The sequence below is a fragment of the Rhodnius prolixus genome, unplaced genomic scaffold (assembly GCF_049639745.1).
Source record: "Rhodnius prolixus isolate KJV_2025 unplaced genomic scaffold, Rpr scaffold_2, whole genome shotgun sequence".
Classification (NCBI taxonomy): Eukaryota; Metazoa; Arthropoda; class Insecta; order Hemiptera; family Reduviidae; genus Rhodnius; species Rhodnius prolixus.
In genome coordinates this window covers 43,818,271-43,825,113 of record NW_027411592.1, presented here as the reverse complement: position 1 = coordinate 43,825,113, position 6,843 = coordinate 43,818,271, and the positions used below count along the sequence as shown (strand labels likewise).

Genomic DNA, 6,843 nt, shown 5'->3' with positions numbered 1-6,843 from the left:
AGTAGTAACCTCAACAGGGCGTCCAGAACGTTCAGCGTCACTTGTGCCCATATGGCCACTCCGAAAATTTTGAAACCACTTATAAACTGTTCTAATCGAAGGTGCAGAGTCACCATAATGTTTATCAAGCTTCTCTTTAGTCACCTGAGGCGTTTTGCCTTTCATAAAGTAGTGTTTAATCAACACACGAAATTCTTTTTCGTCCATTTTTTGAAAATCACTCGACTTCCTCGATTCAAACGAATGCCAAACACAAAGAAATAGACCGATCTGGCTGAAACTTGGTGTGTGTTCTTCCAAGAGATGCTACTAACTAAACATAACCTCGATACGCGCCAGTAGTGCTATCTCTCTCACTTTGCACGGACTTTTCAAACGACCCTCGTATTTATGGAATTATTTTGTATTCAAGAAAGATTACAAAAACAAAAAAAAAAATAAGTGAAGTATTGTGCAACTGAATATGGAATTCTATTGGTTGACCTAAAACTATTCAGAATCTCCAACATCGAATCTCAGAACTTGCCTAATCCAATCAAAGGGAAGAAGAAGAAGAATATCCTTGGTGAAAGAATATACGAAGTGCTGACTACAGTAGTAAGGCCTAAAGATTACAAAAACTTTAGGAGACCCTTTACAAATCCAGCTAACTGAATTTCCTGATCAATTCAAGTTTACGTATTGGTGAAAAATCAGGGACTCTGATGAAATTTCAAAAGTCATTCATCAGGTATTTATTAACTTCAAAAAACTGATGCTCAACAGCGTTGATGGAAGTTTGATTCCTTTGTAAGCGCGCTGAGTTATCATTGAGCATAAAGTTTAGAAAGTGGATTTTTTGTTGTATATTTTTGTATTTGAAAGGGAAATTTGAATAAAAAATCTCTGAGGAAAAATTTAAAAAAAGGCAAAAAAAATGGCCATTAACGAGGAACTGAATGGAGAATTAGAAAGTGAAATTATGTACTTTTTTGGCCCATTTATCTAAACAATTTATAATTATCATAAATTAAGAATTCGTTTAATTATACATAAATAAGATATATAAAAATAGGATGTGCAAATACTTTCAGAGTGAAATAATAAATATAAAAACAACTTAAATAAGAAAGAAATGTATACAGTTCTTGTTTACTTTGCAGAGTTGTTTGTAACAGGTAAACAATTTGAGAAGGAAATGTGTCCGCTGTTGGTTAACCTGGATACAGGAAATATGTTGCCCCGAAAGGAAAATGTTTTTTTGAACCTTCTAAATATTGTTCCATATTCTGTGCTCCTCCACTATCTGATCAATATACTGAACGAACTAAATTGAATATTTACAAAATAAGCTATTCTAAAAGACAACAACAATTTATTACGTTTTATTTTATTTTCCTTTTAGTCCCCTGAGTTCGAGAAAGTGGTTTGAATGAATCCACCGTAACACAAAAACAAAATAAAATACTTGTAAGTTAGAATTTTGTACTTCGGCTAAGGTGGACAACAGAAATACTGTCGAGTGGGGGTTGTCGTAAATGGGTTGATGGTCAAAAACTGCTCGAAAAAGCGTAATGTTGAAAAACACAAAATTTTGACAATTTTCCCCCTCTTTTCTTATATTTTCCAAAGAGATAATAGTTGTATCACAATTTCAGTGGGGGTCTTAACTTCCAACTACATCAATAGTTGTGGTTAGCAAAAGTAATTTTCTCATATTATTATAAAATATTGAATTAAAAAATCATTCGCCAAAACTGGCTGGAACAATTTTCCTCAACTCAGCAGTGTCCGCGATTTCCTTAGCTATTGGGCTTCTGGTATAATTGCTTTTAGAGAAATATTTATTAAAGAACTTTTTTCGAAGAGTGCTGACGCTTAAACTTAAAAAAGCTTTACAAAACTTTACTTTCCACGACAAATATTTATTTTTTAATTACATTTAATTATTTATTTAATTATATATTACTGAAGAATGCATGTAGCACATTTGGCAAAAGCAAAATTAAGGATCAAAATTAACAAGAAGTTTCAAGCATTAGCTACTTTTCTTCTTTGAGACATTTTGTTTACGCTTGCAGATCATTAGATAAAACTATTTTATTTTTTATTTCTGCTCAAATCTTCATAAAGCTCCGACAGATAGCTGACGCACCTTTCTACGGTGACTAACCTCACCCTTCACACTGACCTCAACATTCCCTTCATAGACCAACTCGCCAAGACTAAATATCAAAAATTCCATACTGCTCTCTGTGCTTGCTCAAATCCTCTGGTACAGTCTCTCGCCTCCTCTGACATCCCTAATATTCCCCGACGACTGAATCGCCAGTGGCCCCGCGACTTCCTTACAGTCTGAAGAACTAAATCTCTCCTCTCTCCTACTCATATTCTCCTCTTCACATTCCCCTATCTCATATAGAGAGTGCTACCGCTGGGTAGTTTCTCTCCTCCCGCACCAGTTCATCTCATTCACCTCCTATTCACTTATTGTATATATTTATACAGATTGTAAATTACAAAATAAATTTTAAAAAAAAAAATCTTCATAAAGCAGGTATTTTTGGTGAAACTACGATATCGAAACCGTTGACTAGGTCGCCAAACTACTTCTAACGACATTTAAGAGAAGTAAAAAAGTAATGTATAAGCATTGTAAATTATTACCTTAAGTTTTCAATAGATCTAAGATCAAAGATCATTCTAACATATTACATTACAATAAGCTATTGTAGTGTGTATAAGGCTCAAAGTAATTCCAGTAATCCAAAATGAGTATGTCTATGGTTAACTAGAGGCTAAATATTAAGCATGCTTTGACTAAATACGCTTAGCTTTGATGAAAGGTATGCTTAAAGTTCCTTTGATAAGATGTGGTGTATCGATTGAAAGTTTGCCTGATTGGTGATGCTGAATTGTACAATCAAAGAAATAGATTATCTTAATCCACTAGTCATAGAATATAATTCAGTTTTCATTATATTCCCCAGTAATAAAATATTAACCACAAAGTTATTACCATATTTTAGTATAATAGTCTAGGGACAAATCTCTGTAAAATCAGCCAGTACAAACCTCATTAGGTAATTTGGGAATATAATTAATTAACACTATTTCTATCAACAGGACATCTGTTAAAACCTCCTGTTTCACCACTTTCCTTTTGGAATCAACCAACTACAAGACAAAATCGATTTTTCCGTTTTTTGGAATTTTCTAGAAAACCGCTTCAAAGATTTTGTTCAAACTTGGTATGCGCATGGCAGTGATGAAGAACTTTTATTTGAAAATGTTTTTCTAAAAAAAAAATCTTAGGACTTTTTTTTATAAATCAGTCGAGCGGAAACGCTATTTTACTTAATAAATATGTTTTCTTTCTTTCCACAAAATAATTTTAAATAAATTATATTACGTAAATTGTGATGTGGATCTCACTTAAACCTCCTACATTTGTGTTATGACATTTTACGACGACCACTGCAGGTATTTTGCAAGTAATCAATGATTTCTATAGTTCAGCAAGTATGAATTACGTAAGACCTCATTTATTCATTGCTCAGCAATGAAATTGACCTGGTTTTAGTTAAATTTTCTAACAAGAAAAGAAATTATTAATTGAATGAAACAAATAAATCAAAAATGCTGCAATAAAGTGAATTTAGCGCAGATTTTTGCGCAATAAAATTCATTTTTATTAATTATAACCATTAAAAATTAATAAATAGTAAATGAAAAAATTAGAAACAAAAATAAGGGGGCACTCGGGTTTGAACCGAGGACCTCTCGATCTGCAGTCGAATGCTCTACCACTGAGCTATACCCCCAACTGTTTGTAATGTTGAATACTAGTTGATATGAATGATTAGTAAAGTAATGGTATTTTCTTTATGTTAATTTCATTAGTTAAATTCATTTTAAACATGTTTTGTTTAATATAGTAGGAGCATTAGAGAAATTAAGAATATTACTCGTTTGCTTCTGAATGAAAATAGACGAACAAAGTGATTTTACTCAAGAAGTGATGAACTTAAATTAAAAAGGTACTCCATTTTTAGAATCTTAAAGTTTGAAAATTTGTCAAAAAAAGTTTGATCTTGGAAGCTAGCCCAAAAATTGTGTAATTCCTCCTACACATTCTTTTTCAGCATATTCTTTCAGAAGTCTTGGCAACTTCTTCTTCATCTTTCTTTCGCATTTTATCTCGTAACTCTGACTTGCAAGTTGTTGCAGGCCATTTTCAATGTCTTCTGAATACTTTCTAACCTTTTTTTTCCCTTCTTGATTTACCGTATCCTTTAAGCTCAGTCTCTCAGCAAGCTCTCGGACATCATCACAACCACAGCACGAACTTTGTTAGCAATAGGACAGCTCCACACAATTTGCGGAGCCGAGCATCTTTACGGAACATCATTAATAATCAAAACCAAAAAAAATCCATATGATCTTGAAGCTCAATTAATGCGCAACTTTTTCTGAAATTATGTGACTCCTTGATTCATTAATCATTGAAAAAATACAGTTGAAAATTTTAACAAAAATCATCGAGAACGAATTTTTTAGACATTAAAGTAAAAATTTCATTGTTATAAGAAACGTTTTGTGGTTTTCTGTTGTACAGATTTATAGAAAATTTAATGCTCTTTCGTTTGGAATAAGCAGATTTGTTGTAGGATAAAGGATAGAAAAGTTACGGCCGTTTTTATGGTGAAAAACGCGAATATCGACGGAAAAGTTAAAAATGCATATATCGTATCTTGGATACTATTGAGAATCGGGCCAAACCGAATAGAATATTTTTTGTTGCATTTGAGCTGCTGAATCACCTCTCGGAAGTTTCGGCCACTCCTCCGCGCATAGTTCTTTCAAATGTGATCAATATTTTTTTATTCCCTTACTAGATTTTGCGTCCATTTGATCACCATAAATCGCATAATACTCTTTTACCTAAGAAATGTTTTATTTTATTTTTCATTTCCGCAAAATGATCCGTTCTACATCAAAATGAAATTTGAATACAAATACTGCTAATTAAAAATAAACAACTTTGATCATTCTCTTTCCAAAAAAAAAGACAAACGTTCATTATTCAATTAATTAACATTATCTCCTCTCAATTAATTGCCTTTTAATAACCATTAATTACAGATGTGTTAGATTGGTGGTGTTAGATTTAGGTACTCCTTTTTTTACTGAAGTCTGAAACCCTCCAATGATAGAGTTGTAAAAAAGGTTTTTATCAAACAAATTTGCTAATTACTACGCGCCACAGGCTTTTTTTTAACTAAAAGAATGTAGTACTCTGCCAACAGGTGAAGGGGAAGATACGATTTTAATCCGAAGTTAAGTATTGAAAACAAATACTTCAAGTATGCTTTCTAAAATAAATACTTCATTTTTGTGTGTACTTGTTTGAAATAAAGCGAAAGTTCTATCACTGCATTATTAGAGTACTTTAAAAATAAAAAAATTGTGTCCAGGACTGCAAATTCTAAAATTTAATACTCAGTATATATAAATAAATTATCTCAACATTCATCAGAAACTACTTAGAAGTTTAAAGAAAGTTGGTAATGGATGAGGTTGCTCTCAGCGGCCAGATGCATCTACTACAAAGCGTAAACTGAGTACAAAATAATAATATCAAAATTCTACAAGAATAAGACCCGGTAGGAAAACGATCGGTTAGAAGTACGGGGTGTGGCTATTAAATAACGAGACTGATACTGCTACAGAAGAACTGTGCTTGTGCCAAATCCTAACGACCGACAGCTGTGCAGCGTAAAGCCTTCTCTTTCGATTGCAGCGTCTCACGTGTTTGTTGAGAAATCTGTCTGACCGGAACCGTCGTTTGTGTAAGAGGTGTTAGTTTCGTTTTGCCGAAAACATGATACTATAAATGTAGTAGAGCAACGAATTGTCGTGAAATATCACATGAAACTTGGTAAAATCGCTACTGAAACTTATCTTTTATTAAAAGAAGTTTATGGCGATGAATGTTAATCACGTGCGCGAGTTTTTGAGTGGTTCAAGCGTTTCCAAGATGGCCGAGAAGACGTCGGAGATGATGACCGCCCGGGTCGTCCTTCCACGTCCAAAACCGATGAAAATATCGATTATAATTAATCAACATTACTACCGTGAGTCAAATCTGCATTAAAAGGAACACGATTTCAGTCCGTTGAAGCTGTGAAAGAAAAATCGGCACGTGTCATGCAGAAACTCACAGAAAAAGACCTACAGCACTGCTTCGAACAATGTTAAATTCGCATGGAGCGTTGTAGGGATAGGGGAGGGGTGTATATTGAAGGTGATAATAACTAAATATGTTTAAATTTAAAATAAAATGTTTTATAGTAATAGTCTCGTTATTTAATAGTACTCTTTAACGGTAATTACTGGCAACATTACTAATATTGCTACATCATCTTTTCAAACCTATAACATCTAGCATTACAAAATTTGAAATCATCCAGTCAGAATGTTTTAAATGGTGAGCAATTTGAATAATTATATCAGAGAAAATGCAAACCATAATGTAACATTAGACCGGTATCGTGTCATAGTAAATAGATTAGACCCTGAAATATTGCATGCAATGTCTTTTATATATATTTTTGGTTTTACCTGCTCATTGTTGAAACTTAAGTTACAAAAGAGCCGCTATTTATGTTGAGATTTAAGACACTAGGAGCGCTAATTATGTTGAGACTTGGTCTCAGACAATAAGGGCGCTAGTTATGTTGGGACACAAGACTGTAGAGTGCGCAGAGATCAAGACTGCGGCCTTTTATGCAGTTATTCGCTTAGAGAAGTCAATAGAGTCAGGGCGAGTTAGATTCATAGGAATCATTGAAAGTATTCACT

General features: G+C 33.2%; 1 non-coding gene across 1 annotated transcript; it reads right to left on the bottom strand.

Annotated features, from left to right (window-relative positions):
* Positions 1 to 3,731: 3,731 nt before the first annotated feature.
* Positions 3,732 to 3,803, bottom strand: TRNAC-GCA (transfer RNA cysteine (anticodon GCA)). Its single transcript has one exon. It is a non-coding gene; the product is annotated as a tRNA-Cys (tRNA).
* Between the last annotated feature and the right edge of the window lie 3,040 nt (positions 3,804 to 6,843).